Source organism: Pleurodeles waltl, chromosome 3_1, assembly GCF_031143425.1.
Source record: "Pleurodeles waltl isolate 20211129_DDA chromosome 3_1, aPleWal1.hap1.20221129, whole genome shotgun sequence".
NCBI lineage: Eukaryota > Metazoa > Chordata > Amphibia > Caudata > Salamandridae > Pleurodeles > Pleurodeles waltl.
This window is the reverse complement of record NC_090440.1, coordinates 1996863401-1996887857: the sequence shown is the minus strand read 5'-3', so window position 1 is coordinate 1996887857 and position 24457 is coordinate 1996863401. Positions and strand designations below refer to the sequence as shown.

Below are 24457 nucleotides of genomic sequence, written 5' to 3'. Positions count from 1 at the left end.
TGAGAAAAGGCTAGTTTATGTCATCTAACTGACTTAACCTGACTAGGACTGTGGCCCCCGCTTGGACATGGACAGGGCACATACCCCTGCCAACTAGAGACCCAATTTCTAACAGTGCTTAATAGATGCTGGGACTCCTAGTCCTCACAAGAACATGTCTCTTGTATAGTGTGTGCTACATCCTACATCTCACTCAAATCCTCATGACCTGAAAAGGAAAGAAACAACTAAAATGTTTAATCTTCAATGCAACATTTTTTATATATTCTCAAAAACCACGCCAGATCTCACCTTCATTACAGAAACATGGATCACAGGAGATACTGCATCCAAATGCCAATGAGTCACCTTACTAGAATTTTGCATCAACAACAGAATTGGAGGATACTTTGCTGTCATCCATAAACAAATATCTAAAAATAACACATTGAAAACCACACTATGGAAGGCTGTGAATCCTTAATGATAAGGTGCTACACCACTTAAACTATCATTACTCTTTCCTCTTGATATGCAAACCAAAACCAAAGCAATGCAGACTTTAAAGATCTCTTACTGGATAGTCACATGACCCATCTGAACCACCAAAACCCGTATATTCTAGAAGACCATAACATAAGGTTTGACATGAAGAATTTAACCACAACCCTAGCCATCACAATAGGTTATGATGCCTTCTAATTCCAACAAATCATATGAGGTCCAACGTTCTCTTATGGACACACTGTGGATGTTATTTGCCTCTTCAGGACAGCCAATGGTAACAGACAATGCCCCCCATAAGCTGGATTGACCACAGCATCATGCATCATCACCTTCAAGATCAACACACATCAGACAATTCAAGACACCTAAGGCCAACAATAAGCACTCATACAGACAATGGAAAAAAACTAGACCTCCACAAATTCAACTCCCATCTTGAAAAGAACCCAACAAAAAAGATGTGACCTCAAGACATACACACCTTCCACAATCAGATATCCACGGCACTGAACAGACAGACAGTAATAAAGACCACATCCAGGTTTAACCACAAAAAGAACACTACATGGATTAATTACAACATCAAACGAATGAAAACACAACTTAACAGATACAACCCACATGGAGGAAATCAAAAGAGAACAAGACAAAATCACTAAAACTGAGCCACCAGAAGAACCATCAGAACACAAAAGACAACACTACTCCACACAGCTAACTGAAGTAAACTGCCCTTCTTCGAAACTCCACTCGATTCTGCAATCATTGCGCCAAAATAAATACACGAAAATCACAAGACGTCTGTGATAAAATCTCCACTGAACTGACCTAACAAAATAGAGGGAAAGAAAATTACTTTATAGATAGCACAGCCAGCACCACCCCAACACATGACCCAACCAACATAAAAAGAGGAGAAAGCTATCTTCCAACACTACATACTTTTACCCTCAGAAAAAGATTGCTTCAACACTATTACTGCAATTAGACACTTATGATCCCCTTCAGATCTGACACCCCCAAAAATCTTAAAAGACATCCTTTGCACAACTTGTACAGGGGAGTTATGTTATATTGATCTGTATAGCACACTAATCACCTGAGTAAGTATCTAGGTGTTTGAGTTAGCTAGATGCTTACTCAAGTTCTTTGAACTAGGTTCATTCCCACAGGAGCTGAAAACTTCAAACATTAGACTACTCCACAAAAGAAAAAACCTTGACCATCTCAAACAGCTAACTACAGGCCTATATCAAGTGTACCATTCATAGGAAAAATATTTCAAAAAGCAGTGTTTATTCTACTTTCAAAATCTGCAAAAGAAAATGATGTCAGAACAACAATCCAGCTTCATAGCGGGCAGAAGCAAATAGTCAGCCATCATATCCATGTGGAATGGCCTCACACTCACAGTGGACAAAAACAGTGTGCGACCTTTATTGCTTCTCGATTTATTAGCTGCATTTGACTTTGTCGTCCACCACATTCTACTAATAAAGACTTCATATTGGAATATGTGAAAATGCTCTAAAGAACAAGTTACTTACTTTCAGTAACGTATTAACTGGTAGAGACATATTCTAGTTGCAGATTCCTTATCTTAGAATTTTGCCCAGGCGTCTGTATCCGGAGATTTCTCCTCGAGCAGTACCCTCTGCACTGTTAGGTAGCGTCGTTCGACTCTGCATCCGTTGTTGGCGTCGTGTTCGCCGGATATGACGTTGTGGGTCGTATATAGGCGCCACCCCGGCGTGCTGACGTCAATTCCTTTTCACGACTTACAATACCACAAAGCCATGAAGAACACTGACCCTGGTGCATCAGAACTAGGGCCCTGAAAGGCATGTCCCTGTCCCTAAAAAGCAGTTCGCAGAGTGGGGAGGATGGGTGGGTTTATAAGGAATCTGCAACTGGAATATGTCTCTACCAGATAATTTGTTACTGAAGGTAAGTAACTTGTTCCTCTAATAGAGAATTCTAGCTGTAGATTCCTTACCTTTTAATAGATACCCCAGCAATACAATCCCCGGAGGTGGGTCTGCAAACCAAGATCATACTAGGAAGGCCTGAAGGACCAAACAGGCCACCCCTTCGGACTTGACTGTCTAGGCAGTAGTGATTGGTGAACATGTGCAAATAGGCCCACTTTGCTGCCTGGCAGATGTCCCGGATTGGTACTCCACCTGTTAATGCTCTGGTTGCAGCTGTTGCTCTAGTGGAGTGAGCACGCAAACCCTCCGGGGTTGCTTCTTAGCCAATGCGTAGCACGTTTTAATGGAGAGAACAACCCAGCTAGAGAGGGCTCTTTTCTGCAGTGCCCGACCTTTCTTCGCATTCACATAACCCACAAAAAGTCGATCATCCACCCAGAACTCTTTGGTATGCTCAAGATAGAACAACAACGCTCTTTTTAGGTCCATGCGGTGGAGTCTCTCTTCTTCCACTGAGGGATGTAGGAGCGCAAGATGATGGACTGGCCTACATGAAAGGACGTGACCACTTCAGGTTAAAAAAAAGAAAGCCCTGGAACAAAGCACCACCTTGTTAGCATGGATGTAAATAAAAGGTGGCTCAGAGGAAAGTGCCTGCAGCACACTCACTCTGCAGGCAGAAGTGATGGCTACAAGGAAGGCTGGTTTTTAAAGTAAGTAGCAAAAGTGGACAGTTGTGAAGTGGCTCAAAAGGAGCACACATCAGGAAAGTAAGAACGAAGTTAAAATCCCAAAGCAGCATCATGAACGGAGGAGGGGGAAACATATGGGTAAGACCCTTCAGAAATCTACCAACAACAGGAGATTTACACAAAGAACGTTGGTCAGGTAATCACAGGAAAGCCGAAATGTCGGACAAATAACCCCTGGGGGTGCCAAAAGCAGAGTCCTGCTGGGCTAGAGAAAGAAGAAACAAAAGGACATCTGAAAGAGGGGCAGAGAGGGGGTCAAGAGATTTGTCTGCACACATGCCACAAATTTGTTCCAAAGGCAGGCATATACCGTTTTGGTGGAGGAACACCTGGCTGCCAAGATAACGTTACAGATTTCAACAAAAGCTACCATCGCTCAATCTCCACGCAAGAAGTAGGAGACTGGGCAGGTTCGGGTGGAGAACTGCCCCCTGCTGTTGCAACAGAAGATGCTCCCAACGGGTCAGTCTGACTGGAGGATCAATGGCCCAGCTCAAGAGCTCGGGATACCAGACTCTGCGTGCCCAGTACGGAGCCACAAGAATTACTTGGGTTCAGTCGTTCTTGAGAACTCTGGGCAGAAGTGGTATTGGCAGAAAGGCATAAAGGAGGCCTGAGTCACACTCAAGACAAAAAGCGTCCCGAGCGAGTGACATCTTGGAATCTCCAATGCGCAAAACAGCTGACATTATGCGTTCTCTGTGGAGGCGAACAGATCTGACCAAGACTTTCCCCTCTGCTGAAAGAGACTTGCGTCACTTCCAGATGGAGACGCCATTTGTGATCAACTTGGCATTGACGGCTGAGTTTGTCTGCTCTGGCGCTCAGCGAGCCTGCCAGATGTTGAACCACCAGGGATATGCCCTGATGTTCCTGCCATGTCCAGAGACGCAGAGCCTCCTGAAAAAGGGTCCACAACCCCACCCTGCCCTGTTTGTTGAAGTACCACATGGCAGTGGTGTTGTTCGTGAACACATGCACCACTTTCCCTTTGATAAAGGGAAGGAATGCTTTCAATGCTAACCTCATCTCCCTGAGCTCCAAAAGTTTGATATGGAGCACAGACTCTGCCGGAGACCAGACGCCTCTGATCTCCGCCTCTCCCATGTGACCGTCCCATCCCAGGAGTAATGCATCTGTCACTACTGTCAGATATGGTTTTGGCACGGAGAGCGCTCTGCGTGACCCAGTAGCAATTCAAAAGCCACAACTGCAGATCTTGCGCAGTTCCCTCCGAGATCTAGACCATGTCGGAGAGATTCCCCTGATGCTGTGGTCACTGGAACTTTAGGTCCCACTGCAGAACTCGCATATGCCATCTGGCATGTGTCACTAGATCCAGCAGCCTTAAGATGCATTCTCACTGAAATCTGGGGTAGAGGCTGAAACATCGGAATCATAGCCTGAATATCCTAGACTCGCTGCTCGGGAGGACAGGCCCGATACTGCACTGTGTCCAGAACTGCTATGATGAAAGGAAACGTCCGAGACGGAGTCAGGTGTGACTTCGGCACATTTATAGTGAACCCCAGTGAATGCGGGAGATCTGCCATAGTCTGGAGGTGAGGGACGAGAGCCTGGAGCGATCCTGCCTTTAACAGACAGTCGTTGAGGTAGAGGAAGACTGTGAACTGCAAGTAACACCTGTGGGCAGGAAGGGAATATGGAAGTATGTGTCCTTCAAGTACAATGCTACCATCCAGTCTCCTGCATCCAGGGCAGATAGGACCTGAGCCAGAGTGAGTATTCTGAACTTCTCCTTTTTGAGGACGAGATTGAGGGACCATAGGTCTAGGATAGAGCATAGACCCTTGTCCGTTTTGGGGCGCCAAAATTTAGCGGGAATAACAATCACAACCTACTTCAGACAAAGGGACCCTCTCTATGGCACCATTGTCCAAGAGAGCTGTATCTTCCTCACGGAAAAGTGCCAAGTGGTTATCTGAGTGCCAGGTGATCCTCTGATCGTAGGATGGTGGCATGGATAGACTTGTAGAGGAGAGGGTAGCCCCTTTGGACTTTTTGCAAAGCCCACCTGTCTGACACAATGGATTCCCAGCGGGACAGGTGATGGCAAACCCTGCCTCTGACTGGTTCCTAATGGGGAGGCATCAGACTAGGAAGGTTTGGCGGTTGCAGCAGGAGTGGTGGTGGTGGTGGACTGGGCTGACAGCTGGCTCCCTGATCCACGAGAACATTGGATCCCACATCCCCGGCCACGCAGAGGCTGGGCAGCATGTAAGGCATGGTGGCTGGAGGGAAAGGGACATTGTTGGACAGCCCGTCTGAAGCCACAAAAGGGGTGAAAAGCAGACGGAGGAGGGTGAGGGGCAGCCGGGAGGTCCAAGTACTGAGCCGTAACCCGAGACGCCTTAAAGCACTGGAGCGCTGCATCTGCTTGGTCTCAGAAGAGATGGTGCCATTAAAGGGCATGTCCATCAGCATATCTTGGACATCCCCCGAAAAGTTAGGTGTACTCAACCAAATGTGGAGCCTCAAGGCCACTGTTGATACAACTGCTTTGGAGAGAATAGCCCAGGCCTCTTCTGGGACCTGCGGCAGCACCTGCTCAACCGAGTCCCATTAAGTATGAGAGTAACAGCCCAAAAGGCATAAGGTGTTCACAGACCGCAATGTCAAACTGGAGGAAGAAAATATTTTCTCCCTAAGCTGATCCAGTCTTTTGGATTCCCTATTCGGGGGCGCAGAAGAGAATGTGCGTGGGGATGTAGAGGACTGGATAACAAAGCTCCCAGGGGTGGGGTATTGGGTCAGGAATATTGGGTCATTAGGCGCAGGCCTATGGCGACGGGCAAATGTCCTAGTAACAGGAGGCCCTGTGCTGGGTTTTGACCAAGTCCTCAGCAGCACATCAGTGAGGGCTTCAATGAAGGGCAGGAGGGTTTCTGAAGAGGAAGCTCTACGCTAAAGCACCTCAGTTAGGAGGTTGGTCCTGACAGCCACAAAAGGCTGCACCAGGACCTTGGAAGCTTTCCTTGGAGTCGCAGGGCTTTAAGCTGGTCTTCTGTGGTGACATCTTGATGCACCAGAATGTCAAAAAAAGTTCAACAAAATGCAAAAAGGCCAGTCAAAAAGTGACTGTGGGGTAGCTCTTCTTCGGATCTGCGCATAGGCTGGCACGGAAAGAAAAGAACTGACACCAGCGCACTGGGGTGGTGCCTACATAGGACCAGCAACGTCATATCTAGTTCACAAGACACCAAAAACGGACGTGGAGTCGACTGATGCCACCTAACGGCGCACAGAGGTACTGCTGAAGGAAAAATCTCCAGATCCAGACTGATGCCTGGAGGGAATGCTAAGGTAAGGAATCTGCATTTACAAGTTTCTATCAGATATAGATTGCAACTTACCTCAGACACAGACAAGTGTAGTTTACCTACCACATCAACTCCTCATACCCAACACTGCGGTTCTAAACTCGGCAGCTGCCTTTGTGCAATACATACATGGATGGTGAGTAACCCCCTAAAGCTCAAAACAGCAAAGACAAAAAATAATGACCTGCATACAATGACAAAAGTAACTACCTATTGCCATATGTGCCAAGGAACCCGAGGTCCTTCGAATAACATCAAGAGAGGTCCAAAACCTAGGGACAACAATGGATTAGGACCTATCGTTGATAACACAAACAATATCACAAAGAGCGCCTTCTATACAATGAAAATACTGTGTCGCTTATTTCCTTACCATAGATACCAACAAAAACTAAAGCTGTCCTCACACTTCTCCAATCGGAGTATGGCTACAGGTCCTAACTTGAAACACAGAGATGAATCATACATACAATACAAATAATGCAATTGCTACTCTTCCATAAGACATATATGCTACTTGTCTTGTCAGTCACCCAGTACTGTCCCAGGCAATGCACCAGCCATCACCAATTAAAGAGGCATAGAATAACTGAAAACATCTGTCACATACTGATGGCCAAATTGGGGGCTCATAGCCCACCACTGCACGCCGCAATAAGCTACACACTAGATGACCACTTCTTTACATCTCACAATGCCAGTCACATGGGATAATAGCAACAGAACCCAAGCCACCAGATCTCATACACCATTTCTCTCTTCAACCAATGCTGCTCAGGACCAAACAATTTAAACAAAATATCAGGTTGGACAGTGCAGCAATCAGCTAAGTAGAATATGATCATACAAAACACCATAAAGGGACTACAGAGCTGATCAGAGATGCTAGCCAAATGAAAACCATAAGCTATGCATTTATCTCTCTTACACATCTTCTAAATCCAATCTACTGCAAAGCTCTGCGTCCCATAACACAAGACCCAACTTGGTGGTCATAATGCACGAAATGGAAATACTTCCCACATAGGATCAAAAAACAAAGACAACAGCCTTTTAACCGTACACCCTTTAAGGGTAGCTTGCTATCCATGGTGGCAAGCACTGAGTGTCCCACTAAGGGATACTAAGAGCTATATTAATGCTGCAATATAATACAAAACAACTGAGACACCTCCAGGTGTCTGAATGAGCTCAGGTTGTGGGTGGGAATTGAGAGTTCTGAAGTCGAGGCAGAAAGCAGTGCGTGTTTCTCACAATGCCTATGAGTGGACAATAAAGCTGCAAAAAATACATGCACAACCAATACTTTTCCTCTGTATAATACTCAGAGAGAAGATTGCACATATGTCAATGGTAACTGTGGGAGAGTGTGAGATAAGCAGATGGAGGATTTCAGAAAGATGTGGAGAGAGAAAAAGGGATAACAGGCTAAGAGTGAGAGACTACTGATGAAAGTGGCGTGAAGGGGAGTGACAGACACCCCTTCCACAGACCTTAGTAATGTTTAATTCTGTTTCGCATTTTCAGAACTGAAACATTTTCAACTCTAACTACTCACAACAAAAATCATCCAGAAAATCCAATAAGCACTGACAAATTCAATAGGCCTGGCTTCTTTAATTTGGGGGTATTTTGTTTGTTGTTGTGCGGTGTTTTTTGATGCAATAACAAAACTCAGAGGCACCTAGATACGGTGCTGGTTTTAGTTCACGTTTTAAGCTACCAACCAACTCCTGGAAAGGTTAATCTTGATGCCATGCTACTTTTAGAGACAACCCCCCCCCCCCAAAACCGTTCTCAACCCACTGAAAGCACTGAGAAGTGCACTTTACATAATAATAACCACAGAGAATGTAGTTTCTCCTTATAACAATGTGCAACTTCATTTAAACTGAAGGGAACGGTGAAAACAAGTAAGTCATTTCAGGTAAAAAAAAAAAAGTGGGGTAAAGGAGTTTAAAACATTGAAGAATTAAGTACAGTTTGTTTATGATCAGAAGGGAATATACAATTTAACACAAACCATACTTTATTGACACCACCGATCTCCTGAAAGTCATACTCAAGACCCTTCTTGCTAGCATGCAGTAAAGACCGAAGCTTAAAACCACAACCTCTAGTGATGTTAACCGAAGTCCAGCCCAGAACTGGTGTGTGTAACTCATCTTGGATTTGCCACAGTGACACCAAGTAGAAAGCTCCCGCACTCAGCCAATCTTCCACTGCTTCCTTCCAGTGCTCAAGTGAGGGGTGTCTCTTGGTATCAGGGCACCGTTTGAATGTCTAGGGATGTAACGGCTCTTTTAGCTGCAGAAATGTTTTCGTATGGGCTCATACCTTACTTTACCGTTTCAAGACACTGCGCTTTGTTTGGTCAGCCAAATACGGGCATCACTTAGAGATGTGACCCAATGACAGATGCACTTCAGCATATTTGGGGCTAGTGCTTCCTATCCCTATGTGGGGCATTGAAGCCCGTGCCTACATGGGTAGCATTCTTCTGAAAACAGCTGTGGGTCTTCAGCGGGTTCTGAAACCACCACCAATGATGGAGAGCGCACATGGCAGAATGTTTCCACTGTGCTGACCCTCATGGTGACTCACATGCACAAACGGAAAGAGTAGCGTCCCTCCAGAGTCAAGAATCCAGAATCCAGAATGCACCCTTCTGCAGAGTACAGTGGACTAACAATGGCGGAGACCACACTCCGGGTCTAAGGTTTCACAGTGAGGACCCTGCCACGGCCCCACGTGCACTGATGGATCGGGGGCACGAGGGGTAGCAAGGGATAACCACAGACCTACGTGCACGGGTAGAGGTGTGCAACGGATAACCGCAGATCTAAGACCTACGTGCACGGGGTGGGGGCAGGGATAACAGCAGGCCTATGTGCACGGGTGGAGCGGGGTTAACGTGCATGGGTGGAACGGGGGCCGGGGCAAGGGATAACCGCAGACCCACGTGCACGAGTGGAACGGCGCCGGAGGGGCCGGGGGGGTTGGGGGCAAGGGATAATGACAGATCCAACTGCACGGGTGTAACGGGAGGATGGGGGGGAAGTGGGGGGGGGGGGGGGGGGGGGCAGGGGATAACAGCAGATCTACGTGTACGGGTGGAACGGGGTCCATGGAGCCAATGGATAACCGCATACCCAGGTACACGAGTGGAACGGGGGGCAGGAAAAACGCAGACCTTTGCACCTGAGCAGAAGTGTATATATAGGCTGCTGAAGAAAAGCAAACTCACGGCAGCATCGTAGGACGTGGAGCTCACTGATTAAAAGGGGCCATTATGCCGCGAAGGACATTCTGCTACAGAGATCCAGGGGCCACTGGAGATAAGAGGGGCCTTGATTGCTTCGCCATGCAGCCGACTATCTGTTGACTTTACCACTCAAGTGAAAACACTTTGCTTCCATTCCTTATTATCGCGAGGGTGGAGCTGAAGGAGAACTTTACTTTGATAATATTACTTAAAAAACCGAGAAAGCATACATTTTTTAAAAACAGTCTGAATGGGGTGGGTGTGTCTTGGTAGCCCCGTGAAACGAGGCATCTGAATCGCACCCAAGGAGCCCAGCTGCCTTTTGTCGGGGCGGGGCGTAGGTAGGACACATTTTGGCGGGACGCCTTTACCACCACTTGCGCTTCCACACAGTGACTCCATCTCGTGGACTTAATAGGCCGACGGCTGTGGCGAAGCTGTCAAGTATCTGCATGGAACAGTAAAGGCCAAAGTCTATTTTCACCTTCAAAGTTGCTTGTTTATCATTTTTTGGGTGCTGACGTCAGAGAGATCACAGACGGCCAACTCTAGTGCTCGCCAGCTAAACTCTAAACACCGAAAGCTGCAGGAGCATAGGGAATAATTTAGATAAGCTGCAAATAACAAATTGGTGACATACTGGTAGCGCAGAGCTTGGAACTACCGATGACTTCATTTACACACGCAAATCAGATTGACTAGGCGTTGACAGTCAATGCAAATGTAGGTAACATCTACAAAGGAGTAAAGCGTAGGCAGAGCTTTATAGATCCACAGCAACAACAAATATGATCGCAATCTGGAGTGAAAATATATTCCACTGGGGCAAGGTGTACAAGTTACCTATCTTCGATAAGGATAGATCTGGTAGAGACATACTCTAGTTGCAGATTCCCTACCTTTGAATTTCCCCAGGCGTCAGACTGGGTCTGGAGATTTTTTCTTTGAGCAGTACCGAATGGCCAAAATAGCCATGGTGAACGTATGTAAGGACGCCCACTTTGCGGCCTGACAGATATCCAGGACTGGAAGTTCGCGTGCTAACGCTGTGGTAGCAGCAATTGCTCTGGTAGAATGAGCGCGCAAACCCTCAGGGGGTTGCTTCTTCGCCAAAGCGCAGCACATCTCGATGCAGAGGACTACCCATTGTGAGATGGCCCTCTTGTGCACCACCTTCCCTTTCTTCGCACTCACATATCCCACAAAGAGTGGATATTTCCACCCAGAAATCTTTGGTACGATCTAGATAGAACGTCAATGCTCTTTTTGGATTGAGACAGTGGAGTCTCTCCTCCTCATGTGAGGGATGTGGGGATGCGTAAAAAGTAGGCAAAGGGATAGCTTGACCTACATGAAAAGGCATTACCACTTTGGGAAGAAAGGAAGCCCTGGTACGAAGCACCACTTTGTCAGGATGCACTGCTAGGAATGGTGGCTTTGAAGAAAGTGTGCAGCTCACTTACTCTGCAAGCAGAGGTGATGGCAATCAAGAAAGCTGTTTAAAGTGTCAAGAGCCGTAAAAGACAATTGTGGAGTGGCTCGAAAGGAGCACACACAAGGTATCTGAGGACCAAGTTTAAATCCCTCTGGGGCACGATGAATGGAACAGGAGGTAACATATGAGTGAGCCCTTTAAGAAACCTCCCAACAATGGGAGATTTGAAAAGAGAAGGTTGGTCTGGTAGCTTTAAGAAGGCCGAGATAGCAGACAAATATACCCTGAGGGTGCCTAGAATAGCGCCCTGCTGGGCAAGAGAGAGAATAAAGAGGAGAACCTCTGAGATAGGTGCAGAGAGGGGTATACCGTTCTGGTGGAGGGACGCCTGGCTGCCAAGATGACATTACAGACTTCGGGTGGGAGGTCAAAAGCCGTCAACTGTCTCCTGTTCAATATCCACGCAAAGAGGCGGAGACTGGACTGGTTCGGGTGGATAGCCGTCCTCTGCTGCTGCGACAAAAGATCCTCCCAAAGGGGCAGTATAGTGGGAGGATCGATGGCCATGCTCAAGAGCTCGGGATACCAAACTCTTCATGCCCAGTCCGGAGCTACCAAGATTACTTGGGCCCGATCAGAAATCTGGGCAGAAGTGGTATTGGCAGGAAGGTGTACAGGAGGCCTGAGTCCCACTCGTGACGAAAAGCGTCGCCAAGCAAGTGCCACCTTGGAAACTCCAACGCGCAAAACAAATGACGTAGCACGTTCTCTGCAGAGGCAAACAGATCTAACCAAGGCTCTCCTCACTGCTGAAAGAGACCTTGCATAACCTCCAGATGGAAAAAGTTGATGTGGAGTCCGGACTCCGCCTGAGACCAGAGGCCTCTGATCTATGCCTCTCCCATGTGGCCGGCCCATCCCAGGAGTGATGCATCTGTCACTACTGTGAGATCTGGTTGGAGAAGGGAGAGGGATCTCCCCTTGACCCAATCTGGATTCGACAACCACCACTGCAGGGTTTTCGCAGTTCCCTCAGAGATCTGAACCATGTCGGAGAGACTTCCCTGATGCTGCACCCACTGGAACTTCAGATCCCACTGCAGAGCCGGCATATGTCATCTGGCATGTTGGACCAGCAGGATGCAGGAGGCCATGAGGCCATGAGGCCCAGGAGCCTCAGAGTCATTCTCACTGAAATCCAGGATATATGCTGAAACATCGGTATCATAGCCAGAATATCCTGGACTTGCTTTTCAGAAGGGTAAACCTGAAACTGCACTGTGTCCAGAACAGCTCCAATGAAAGGGAGAGTCTGAGAGGGAATCAGGTGTGACTTCGGCATGTTAATAGTGAACCCCTGCGAATGCAGGAGGTTCGCCGTAGTCTGGAGGTAGGAGATGACTTTCTGGGGAGTGTCCGCCTTCAACAGCCAGTCGTCGAGGTAGGGGAAGACTGGGACCCTTAACCTGCGCAGATGAGCTGCAACCACTACCATCACTTTCGTGAACACGCGAGGGCCAGTGGTAAGGCCAAAGGGGAGCACGGTGAACTGAAAGTGCTCGTGACCTACCACGAATCGTAGGAAACGTCTGTGGGCCACCAAGACGGGAATATGGAAATAGTCGTTCTGCAAGTCCAATGCAACCATCCAGTCTCCAGGGTCCAGGGCAGAAAGGACCTGAGCCAGGGTTAACATCTTGAACTTCTTCTTGAGGAAGAGACTGAGGGACCGGAGGTGTAGGATAAAGCAAAGATCCTTGTACTTCTTGGGCACCAAAAATTAGCAGGAATAGCATCCACAACCTACTTATGGTGCAGGGACCCTCTCTATGGCACCCTTGGCCAGGAGAGCCCTGACTTCCTCGCGGAGTAGTGCCAAATGATCCTCCAACAGGTGATCGAATGATGGTGGCATGCCTGGAGGAGAAGTCTGGAAGGGGAGGGAGTAGACTCTTTGGACGATCTGTAGGACCCACCTGTCCGTGATGATGGATTCCCAGTGGGGAAGGTAATGGTGAATTCTGCCGCCAACTGGTCCCAGATTTACCAACGGACTAGGAAGGTTTTGAGGCAGAGGAGGGGTTGGGGATGGACTAGGTGGGCCCACTGACTTCCTGATCCACGAAGTCGGTGGATCCCGCGTCCACATCTGAGCAGGGGCTGTGCAGCATGCGCGGATCGGTTGCTTGGTGAAAATGGACACAGTTGGGTGCCCCTTCTGTAGCCACAAAAGGAGCGAGAGGCGGACTGAGGGGGCGCAAGTAACAGCTGCAAGGCCAAGGGACTGAGCCGTACCCCGGGAATCTTTAAAGCGCGCGAGCGCTGAGTCTGCCTTGTCTCCCAAGAGACGAGTGCCATCAAAGGGCATGTCCATCAAGGATTGCTGGACATCCACTGAAAAGCCAGACGTCCTCAACCAGGCGTGGTGTCTCAGTGCGACCGTCGATGCAACCGATCTGCCTAGTGAGTCGGTCATATCCAGTCCACAACGGATCATGAACTTGGCTGCATCTCTCCCATCTGTCATGGCTTGGGAGAGAACATTCTAAGCCTCTTCCAGAACTTGGGGCTGCACTTGTGCGACCGTATCCCAGAGAGTAAGGGAATAGCGGCCAAAAGGCATGCGATGTTCACAGACTGCAGCCCTAGACTGGCAAAAGAAAACATCTTCTTCCCTAAGTTGTCCAGTCTTTTTGATTTCCTGTCCGGGGGAGCAGTAGAGAATGCGCCAGAGGATGAAGAAGCTTGGATGACAAGACTCTCAGGCATAAGGTGTTGGGTGAGGAAATTTGGGTCATTCAGCGCAGGCTGATAATGGCGGGCAACCGTCCTATTCACAGGAGCCCCTGTGCTGGGTTTGGACCAGATCCCAGTAGGACATCTATAAGTGCTTTGTTGAAGGGAAGAAGGTGCTCCGAGTTGGAGGTCCCAGGCTGAAGCACTTCGGTCAGGAGGTTAGGCCTGACCTCCACAGAAGGCAGCTCGAGGTTCAAAACCTCAGCTGCCCTTTCTCACCACCACAGAATAAGACGCTCCCTCCTCTGTAGCCAAGGTACAGTGAGAGAACATGCCAGTGTCAGGGGAGGTGTCCAACCTACTGGCAACACCCAAATCCTGCACCCAGTCCAGTTTGGGTTCAAGCTGGTCTTCTAAAGGGTCCAGCGACCCCTCTACACTATCCCCATATCCATACCCACAGTATTAGTGTTCAGAATCAACCCTGGACACAGCAGAACCCATGGAAAACGGTATTGGCGTCGAGCGACGTCGTTCTGGCTCAGGGTCGTCTTGAATAAGTATAGGATCGACATCGACTGTGGGCCCAACCAGTGCCAGGAGCGTCGACGTCTGACCCGACGTCGGGGAAGGTCGACGTTGGCACGATCGGAGTTGGGACAGATCCGGAAGCGGATCCTGAGATGCAATCCATAGTCGGACACAAGTCACTGACTTTGAACCCGAGGGGGCCCTCACCGACTCCCTTGGGCCCAAAGGCACTGAGGATGGGTCGGGATGCCCGAATATGAGGTGCATGGCCTGATAGTTGGGCAGGGAAAGCCCTGGCTCCCGGAAACACGGGGAGACGCAAAGCGGACCCAGACTGAGGCTCAGAAGACGGAGGCCTAGAGCGTCAACGCTCTTCCCGCGTCACGACGTGTGAGCGACGGGGAAAAGTCGAACGTTTCATCTTTTATTTTTTTACCCGAATGTCCAGATGACTTGGACGAAGAAGAATGGTGGTGACTCCTTGATCGGTCTCCTGACCTTCCTCTCGAACGGGACTGGGAACAACTCGGAGTCGAGTGTCGGGCTGCCATGAGCTTTAGGGACCGCTCCCTCAAAGCTTTCGGGTGCATGGCCCAACACTCTGAGCACAACTTCGGGTCGTGGTCACGCTCCAAACACCAGAGGCACACGAGGTCCAGATCCCTCACCAACATCAGGCGGTGACAGGAGTCACAGGGATTGAATCTGGTCTTACGGGACCATCCCTCAATGCTTCAAAACTCGTAAAAAACGAATTTGACAAAATGTCACTGTTAGTCCAAAAATGACTGGGGTAGCTCTTCTCTAGATCTGTACGTAGGCTGGAACGGAAAGAAAAGAACTCACGACAGAGCGCCGGTGTGGCACCTATATACAACCGCGACATTATCACGGCGACCACAACACCAACGATGCTCGCAAAGTCGACCGACCCCACCTAACGGTGCGCAGGGGTACTGCTTGAAGAAAAAATCTCCAGATCCAGTCTGACACCTGGGGAAATTCAAAGGTAAGGAATCTGCAACTAGAAGTCTCTACAAGATGAAAAGTATTTTTTCTTTCAATAATTCTTTACACTGGAACACTTTCTCCACGGTTTATCTGTACATTTGTGACTGGAGGGATGGCTAGGCCTTGGTCATAGAATATGGCCAAAAGCAGTTTGCCATGTGGAGAGTTCTGGACAAAATGTCAAGGTTTATGAGGTTATGGAAGGACTACATGATCATTTAGTCCCATGTGTAATGTTTATTTTGTGCAGATGGTAAAAGGTATAGTTTGCCAAACCACAAGGATTTTGAAGCCGGTAGAAATGGCATATTGGACTTGCTGCACTGCTAAAGGGTTCCTGCAAATTCTGAAGCGTTTTCAGAAGAAAAGAAAATTAGTTACTTATCTGTAACTGTAGTTCTCCAGTATTGGTATCTTTCATAGATTCACATGCTCGAATATTGCCCGAAGTAGGAGTCCCACGGTGCATTAGTAAAGCAGTGTATTTATACCTATATATCTCTAATTACCTATATATATTAACACTATAAGATATAATAGGAATAAAAGTTATCTTAATCGCCTATCTACCTCCTTTTCTTTAAAAAAGAACCAAAGTTCACTTTTACCAATCAGATGAGAGCACCCTCTAGAACCTTCCCCACAGAGGCTGAAGCCCTTAGATTTTTTTAGCACTACTGTACTTTAAATTAATTGTTTGTGTGTCTGAGGAGCCTCTGAGGGGAGGAGGGTGGGTCACATTTGAATCTTTGAAAGATACCAATACTGTAGAACTGCAGTTACAGGTAATTAACTAATTTTCCTCTCCAGTATTGGATCTTTCATACATTCACATGCTTGAATAGGATTAATAAGCAAGGCACTAAACATCCATATATCCATTATATAACAACAATAAATAGTGGATGGTGGGAAACCAACAGAAAAGAACACAGAGGCTCACCTTTATCCAAAAAGATGGTGTAGCACTGCCTGTCCCACTGCTGCATCCGTTGTATGACTCTTGTCTAGGCAATAATGTTTTGTGAGCGCATGCCTGTTTGACCATGTTGCTGGTCTGCAGATATGGTGAATCGGTACACCCGCGAACAGAGCTGTCGATGTGACTGAAGCTCTAGTAAAGTGTGGGTTCCAGCTTGTGTGTGGCAGAACCTTTTAGTAGCGACCACCCATCTGGCAATGGTTTGTTTGGTAACTGCGAGTCCTTTTCTAATGCCTCTGCCTGTTTGTGTCAGTCTTCATAGTGTGCACTGTATCCTCCAAATGCTTGCCAAACAAATATTCACTGTCAAACGGCATGTCTAGAATTTTTGTCTGTATTTCTGGGCAGAAGGAAGTGGATTTCAGCCATCCCTGTCTGCGAAGCACTGCCGCCCCGCTAGCTGTCTGAATCTGGTGGTAGCTACATCAAGTGCACGATTGATCATTTCTGCTTAAACACGTTCTCCTTCCTGTAGGATCTTGAATGCTTCTAACTTCTCGTTGTCTGGCAAAAGGTCTATGTATGGTGCTATGTCGGACCACATTTGACGATCATAATGAGCTAAAATAGTCATCGAGTTTGCAGCTCTTACGTAGACACTGCCATTGTTGAGAATTTGCGAACCTCTTTATCAGGGGGAGATGAGATTGGTGCAGACGGATTCTTTGAGCATCTTTGCGCTGCCTGTGATACCAGTGAGTCAGGTTTTGTTTGTCCGATAAGACACGCTGGAGAAGTGTCTGGAGCTTTATATTTCTCATCAAGGCGTGGGGTTATTGGCGATACAGTAGTCGGATTTTTCATGGCTTTGAGCACTTCCTGCCATATAAAGTCTATTATTGGAATAGCTCTTACTGACTTCTTTGCTGGTTCTTTGAAGTCATACAGGAAGCAGTCTGTCTCTCTTGTTAACAGTGGCAAGTCAAACCTTTTTGCTGCTCTGCCCATGAGGTTATGAAACCCCCCAATGTCCTCTGGAGGGGAGTCCACTGGAGTCACCAGAGGAGGAGAAGGGGTGGAAATGAGATAATCGTCCCACTCATCTTGCTCAGTTATAGTGTCTTATTTCCCCTTCTTCTGCATCCTCCCTGGATGATATTACGATTTCTTCCATCGGTTGTGATACTTCCTGTGTTGGGATAATTGGTGTTGGAAGTGTCTGAATGGAATTAGGTAACAGTGTTGGTGTTGAACTAGGAGTTCCGAATGTGCCCTCTGACTTATAGGTGTGGCAGGTGTTGATGGTGGGAATCTATGATAATAGTTCTGCAACATATATTGTAGACTTGATATCAAGGGAGCAGACATTGGAATAGACTGTTCTTGAATTTCTTCCTGGAATGGTTCAGCTTGTTTGCCTGTAGTACAGTACTGATATTCTTTATAGTCCTCATCTCCATAATCCTGACATTTTACCCATAGTTGGGATGGGCTACTAGCCACACTAAAGGGGCCTTCATCGTCCGATTCCTCGTCCTCATTTAAGAGGTGCACAGGTGGATAAGGCAGTATTTTACTTGAGAAGTATGCTCAGGTAAAAATTTTGATTTTATAAGTATTAATGATATTGGAGGATTTTTTTTTTCCGCCAATAGTGGTGTCATCGAGGATGCCTTTTTCTTCTCCATTGACGGTGTCTCCGTCAATGGTGTCTCTGTCGCCGGTGCCTTCTTTGGCGGTGCCTTCACTGACAGTGTCTTTTCTGTATTCTCTAATGAGGGGAAATTCAAGAAAGCTGTTGTCGATGGAATCTTGGTCGATGAACGTTTGAAAATTGCTTTAGTCACCCTTGTGATTGAAGAAAGCGGTGACAATATAACAATTAACAGAGGTCTGGCTGTAGTGAATGTTGACGTCACTGTCGATGTAGTCGTCGTCAGTGTCATCAACGGTATTTTTTCTGAGGTTGTTTCGGTTATCGACAGTACAGGATGTTTTTGTCTCTGGGAAGGAGTAGTAGACTCCGACCTAATTTTTGAGATAGGCCTTTCCTGTTTAGAGGTCGAAGGATGAGCCTTATGACCAGTTTCACAGTCAGTGTCAGTATTTCTTGATTTTTTAATGACTTTTGACAGTGGCTTTGAGGAATGCTCAGTTTCCTTTCTTTTGGTAGAAGTTGAGGTGTAAGAAGAGACTTCACTGTAATCATCTGACAATGGATATTCTTTGGATTTCAACTTCTGGAGCCACAATAAGAGCCTACCTTCCCTGTCCTTCAAAGTTTTCTGAGAAAAAGTACAACAACATTTACAATCCTTTACCTTGTGGTCTGGATAAAGGCAATAAATGCAATTCTTGTGAGGATTTTCTGAGTGGAGCCTTTTCTTTCCACAGTTTTCACAATCTCTAAAGAGTTTTTTTTTTTTTTAGCTGTGTGAGACATCTTCACCAATCTGGAGTAAGTGGAAAAATAAAATAATACATCCTCTGAAGGAATTTTCTCTCTGTGAGGAAAAGAGGTTTGAGCACAGCTCAAGGAGACTCCTTCCACACGACGTGCGGTAAAAAATCTGAGTGCTTCAGCCTCTGTGGGGAAGGTTCTAGAGGGTGCTCTCATCTGATTTGTTCAAGTGAACGTTGCTTCTTTTTTTTTTTTTTTAAGAAAAGGAGGTGGATAGGCTATTAAGATAACATGTTATTCCTATTAAAGCCTATAGTTTTAACATATAAGGATATATAGGTAATTATAATATATATATATATACATATATATATATATGTATAAATACACTGCTTTATTAATGTACTGTGTGACTCCTACTTGATGACCGGAATACTCAAGTATGCAAGTCTGTGAAAGATCCAATACTGGAGAATAGGGTATTCCCATTTCTAATTGTCCCTCCCACTGATGCAGTTTCTTCACAGAGTCAAGAGGCTACTACTTGGAAGACTATGAACATGGCACTGCTTTGAGAAACTAATATTTTCAGAGCCTCAAAAGAGTAGATTTTGAATACACTTGTTCATTTGAAAGATAAAAAAGCAGCAAATGGAAAGAGAAGATACAACAAAAAATAAACAAAGAAAGAGTTACTTACTGTTGGTAATGATCTTTCTGGTAGATGCCCGAACTGTAGATCCCTAACCTTGTGACTATACCCCAGGTGTCAGACTGGATCCGGAAACTTTAAAAGCAGTACTGGTATGTGGCATCATGGAGCACTGCACCAAAGTCTTTCCACTCCAGAAGTGGCAAGCAGAGCAGATATAAGGCACAATCCATGTGCCCGGACTTATGTTGCTTTCTTAGGCTGTCCGTGACTTCAGAGGCAGAACTTATTGGCAGATTGGCATGACCATTGGCAGATCTGTAGGCTTAGATCTTTTAGATGGGAAAAAAGCTCAGTTCACAAATTAGGTGGTGTGAGGGTCAGTGAGGAATGTGCTGTTAGATAGAGTATCCACCAAAAAGATTGTCACCAAAGTTAAGTAACTTGTTCTTTCGATCAATACTTCAAACTACAGATTCCAAGCATTGTGCATAAATACCGCACAGTACTTTCTGTCTAAACTGGCAGGCATCAATTTTGTACAGGGATGTCTTGTAGCCAAAATGATATCAGTGACCTCTGAGAGGAAGGTCGAAATAGGTCAACTGCCACTGATCAATCTCTAAGCATGATATCAAAATTGTGCCGGCCTGAGTGTAGCACCCTTCCCTGCTACTGGGACCAAAGATTTCCTTGATGAAGCAGCTTGATTGGAGGACAGATGCTAATGCCTTGAAGTTCTAGGTACCACACTCTCCTGCCCCAATCTAGTGCCACTAGAATGACTTGTGTCATTTCTAATCTTCTTCAAAACTCAGGACAGGAGAGAAAGGGTGGGAAGGCATACAGGTATTCCGAGCTACACTCTAGGCAGAAAGCATCTCAGAAAGTCTTCTTGGGACCTCCAACTCACAAAAGTACAGACACTGCTTGTTCTCTGGCAGTACCAAAAAAACAAGGCAGGCTATTACCATTGATGGAAATCACCCTGCACCAGCCTCCCACAACCTGTTTGCAATCTGATAAATTGCTCACAGGATTTGAGAAAATACTGCAGAGTCCGCATGTGTCATCTGGTATGTTTGGCCAGCAGGATGTAGAAGGTGTGATTTTGCCACGTTGATAGTGAACCACAACGATCTTAAGAGGTTTGCCCTTGCCCGCCTTCAGCAGCCAGTCATTGAGGTGAGGGAAGACTGGTACTTATGACTTCTGAAGGCATACTACGACCTCTGCCATTACTTCCATGACCATCAGAGGAGCACTGGTGAGGCCAAAAAGAGCACTGAGAACGGACCTTGCCCACGGTGAACCGTAGGTAGTGTCTGTGGCCCTCCAGGATAGGGATATGGAAATAAGCACTCAGCAGATCCAACACCACTATCCAGTCTCCGGGGTCCAGAGCAGATAGATCCTGATTTTGTCCTCCAGTAGGAAAGTGTAGAGAGTACTAAGATCTAACATAGGATGAACACCTCCGTCCTTCTTCAACACAACGAAATAGCCGTTCCTACTTCTACGGCCAGAACCTTATCTATGGCCCTTTTGGCCAAGAGCACCTGCACTTACTACTGCTAAATGGATAGATGATCCTCTATCAGCCAGCCTTATTGTTGTGGAAGGTGCGGGGTGAAAAGAAATGGGAGGGCATAGCCCTCATGTACAATTTGGAGGAACCACTTGTCTGAAGTGATGGCTGCCACCCTTGGAGATAATGTTGGATCTTGCCTCTGACAGGGTGGCTCTGTGCTGACAAGGACACACTAGAGCAGTTCTGTGGCTACTGCTGCAGGACTGGTGGGTGGCTGAGTTGTCCCTACTGTCCTGGACATTGCCACTGAGAAACACAGCTTCAGCAACAAAAGGAATGTAAGGCATGTTGGGCTGGTGGTCGGGCACAGCATTGGCAAAACTGAAATTCCAAACCATAGCCAAGGAGACATCGGAATTGTCTGTGGAATTGTCTGTTTGGGAAGTTAAGACCCAGGGAACAAGCAGTTGATATGCTTTCCTTAAACCACTTCAGGGCAGAAATCCACTTTGTTGCCAAAGAGACGAGAACTGTCAAACAGGGTGTCCATAAGGAATGCCTGGACATCCTCAAAGAAACCCGTAGACTTCATCCAGGCATGGCACTGAAGGGCCACACTGGAACTAACTGCTGGACCTATGCGGACGGTCATGTCCAAGCCAGAGCGTTTTAGACATTTTGGTGCAATGCGATCATCCTATAAAACTAGAGTAAGCATGCTTCATTGGTGTTTACAATGGGTCTGCTTGTCACTTCAGGAGTGCAACATCATTGGTGTCCAGACACAGAATGCCACCTACTGGTGCGCAGGAGTACTGCTTTTCAAATGTTGGATCCAGTGTGAAGCCTGGCTAGTATTCACAAGATGAGGAATACGGGGCTAAAAGTAAAAGAAATAGAACAAACAATTTCAAGACCTTAAGTTAGAGCTCATAAAATTTTTCAACGAGACCCTAAGCCCTTGCCAAAGGAAATTTTGAAAAGTTTTCAATATTTTCAGGTGCTTATGTATACATCCCACATAATGTAAGATGTAACCAACTAAACTATTAAGTACTAAGTGGAAGCTTGCCCCTCACTGTGACTGGATTAAGCAAGCCCTTTTAGGTTTGCATTCATCCAATTCAGGGTACTTTAACTGCATCATTTAATTCCTTCTGCAAGTTTACTAGCATCTGTTTTTCCCTCTCAACTACACATATGCAAAGAAAGTAGACACAAGTTGGTCTGCATCAAGTCTTGCTGGGCGACTACTCTTTCCCTCGCCCCCCACCTCCTCTCTTTCCCCCACCTCTGTTTCTTCTTCCACCCCAGACATAAGCTGTATATCATCAAATGTAGCTCACCCAACATCTCCAGTTGTACTTGTTTAGTTAGTTGCTGGACGATCACTAGGTTGGTGCTGCAGGGGGCCCAAACAAGGGTCATATGACCTCTCCCACCAACCCATACAACTCCTTCTCCATTAGCGTCCAAAACCAGAGTTCAGGCAGAGAGGACAAGGGCACCTTCCGTGTTCGAGACTAGGGACGGAATTGCTGTTCAATGTAATGCCTAGGCAGCTATACAAGAACCTTCAGCAGCAACCATCATGCACCGTCTCTCCCAGCAAACACATCAAGTCCCTCCAATTATCCCCCACCCATCAGTCCTCCTTCAACACCACTCATACCCACTCCCCATCTTTTATCCTTTTAAGGATCCACTCTCTACCACAGGCACCCAGCTCTATGCTATCTGAAAATTCACTACACCTATTCCCTAAACTGATATCGAATCAGTCTACACCTGCAACCCCCGATCTCTCATTTGCTCTTCCTGCTCACCTTACATCCCTCTGCTCTCCTGTTCCCTCTCTTCCTCTTTCAAGTAATACACCTCTTAGCATGAATCCTGATTTCTCTGTTTGGTCAAGTGGCCACATCATTATGTGGTGCATGCACACACCTACAAAATGATGGGCCACTTTCTTTTTCTTTATTTGCCGATCCGAGATGGATTAGCAAAGAAAAAGAAAAAAATGCTTGAAAGTGGTTTCTTTGACGCGCCAGTGGGATCAATATGGCAGACGCGAATGGGGACGCAATGTGGTGGTGAGGATGAGAAGCAAAGGGTGACAGAAGTGGAGGACAAAAGGATGGGGGAAGCAATGCAGAGAGTGAGACTTCAAAAACAGAGAAGGGGGAATAAAATGTAACAGAGAAGGAGGGGACAGGTAGGGGGAAGCAACACAGAGGGTGATGGTAGGTAGAAGAAGCAATGGGTGACAAAAGCAGGGCATAGGTGGGGGAAGCAACATCGAGTTGGATTGAAGAAGACAAGACTTATGCGAGAGAGAGCAACATGGAGTAGGCAGCAGAGAAGCACATAGATGCAAAAGCAATGGCGGAGGACATGAGAATCAGCGCAACATGGAGAGGGCGAGAAGCAGACAAGTGACAGCGAACAAGGGGAGAGAAGTAAACAAATGTGACAGCTGAAAAATATATGCACTCTTAGAAAGTGCTAAATCAAAAAAAAAAGTAGTGCTTGAAAAGAATGGAATCATGGAAGCCATCCAGTTAAGAAGCTAGGTTACATGGGAGGGACAAACACAAGACTGACAAGCTGGAACATGAATAAGAAGCAGTCAATGACAGTGACAGGAAAGACAACTAATGGTAAGCAATGGGCGGTGTCTAAGCCCCTCTATGTTTTTGATAAGCCAAAAATATGGCTTTTGCAATTAGCTACATAGAAAGCGAGAGAGACTCGTAGGTGATCCTGATACATGACATACAATGACTGCAGGATAATTTCAAACATTATTAAAAGTGTCGAAAGCATTTGCTTTTATCTAACATCTGCCACAAGGCCCAAAACTGGATAGCGAAATTAATGCCTCTTTGTAGATTCTGTGCAGCTGCTAGGCGAGGGTTCTGGCCTTCCCTTTTACTGGAACAGAAGGATTCAACCACAAAAAAGGTCAACATGAAACGCCTCATTACCTGATCACAAATGAATTAGACAAAAGCATCTTGCGTCTTCACCCGCTTCAAAGTGACAAGCAGCAGTATATTTCCTCGCGGTCTTTGTTCGGTAAGTTCACCACAAACATTCCTGCTGCAACTGTAAGTCAAAACCTAAAGCAACACAGCACAAACACACACACTTCCGACCAATTAAAACATTCAGAAGTCGTTTGAACTGGTCTAGGCAGACGTGCTATAAACCACCTCTCTGAGTCACCCTTTCCTGTACATGTCAGATGGTGTGGAAGTGACCCCCGCGCCACCTTCAAAGCCTCGGTGGATCCTGGGACCATGACACTGTAAATGGCGGTAAGCGATTCAGCTAAGGCGTCTGGATTTCAAAACATTACTTCTACCGACGACCCGAAAGTCTTAATTAAGGTAATGCCTGGGTCTGATTTCATATCAAGGATTAGTGCAAATTGTGCTCGCTCCTATTTTGCCTGCGATTT

At 46.6% G+C, this 24457-nt stretch overlaps 1 protein-coding gene and 1 long non-coding RNA gene across 5 annotated transcripts in view; one reads left to right on the top strand and one right to left on the bottom strand.

Annotated features, from left to right (window-relative positions):
- The window catches only part of VMP1 (vacuole membrane protein 1), a 682493-nt gene that overhangs the window by 31158 nt on the left and 626878 nt on the right, over window positions 1-24457 (bottom strand). The gene's annotated exons all lie outside the window — the stretch shown is intronic.
- The window catches only part of LOC138285908 (uncharacterized), a 31001-nt gene continuing 30809 nt past the window's right edge, over window positions 24266-24457 (top strand). Inside the window, exon 1 of the long non-coding RNA XR_011201658.1 lies at window positions 24266-24386. This is a non-coding gene — a long non-coding RNA (uncharacterized lncRNA). The remainder of the gene's footprint in view (window positions 24387-24457) is intronic.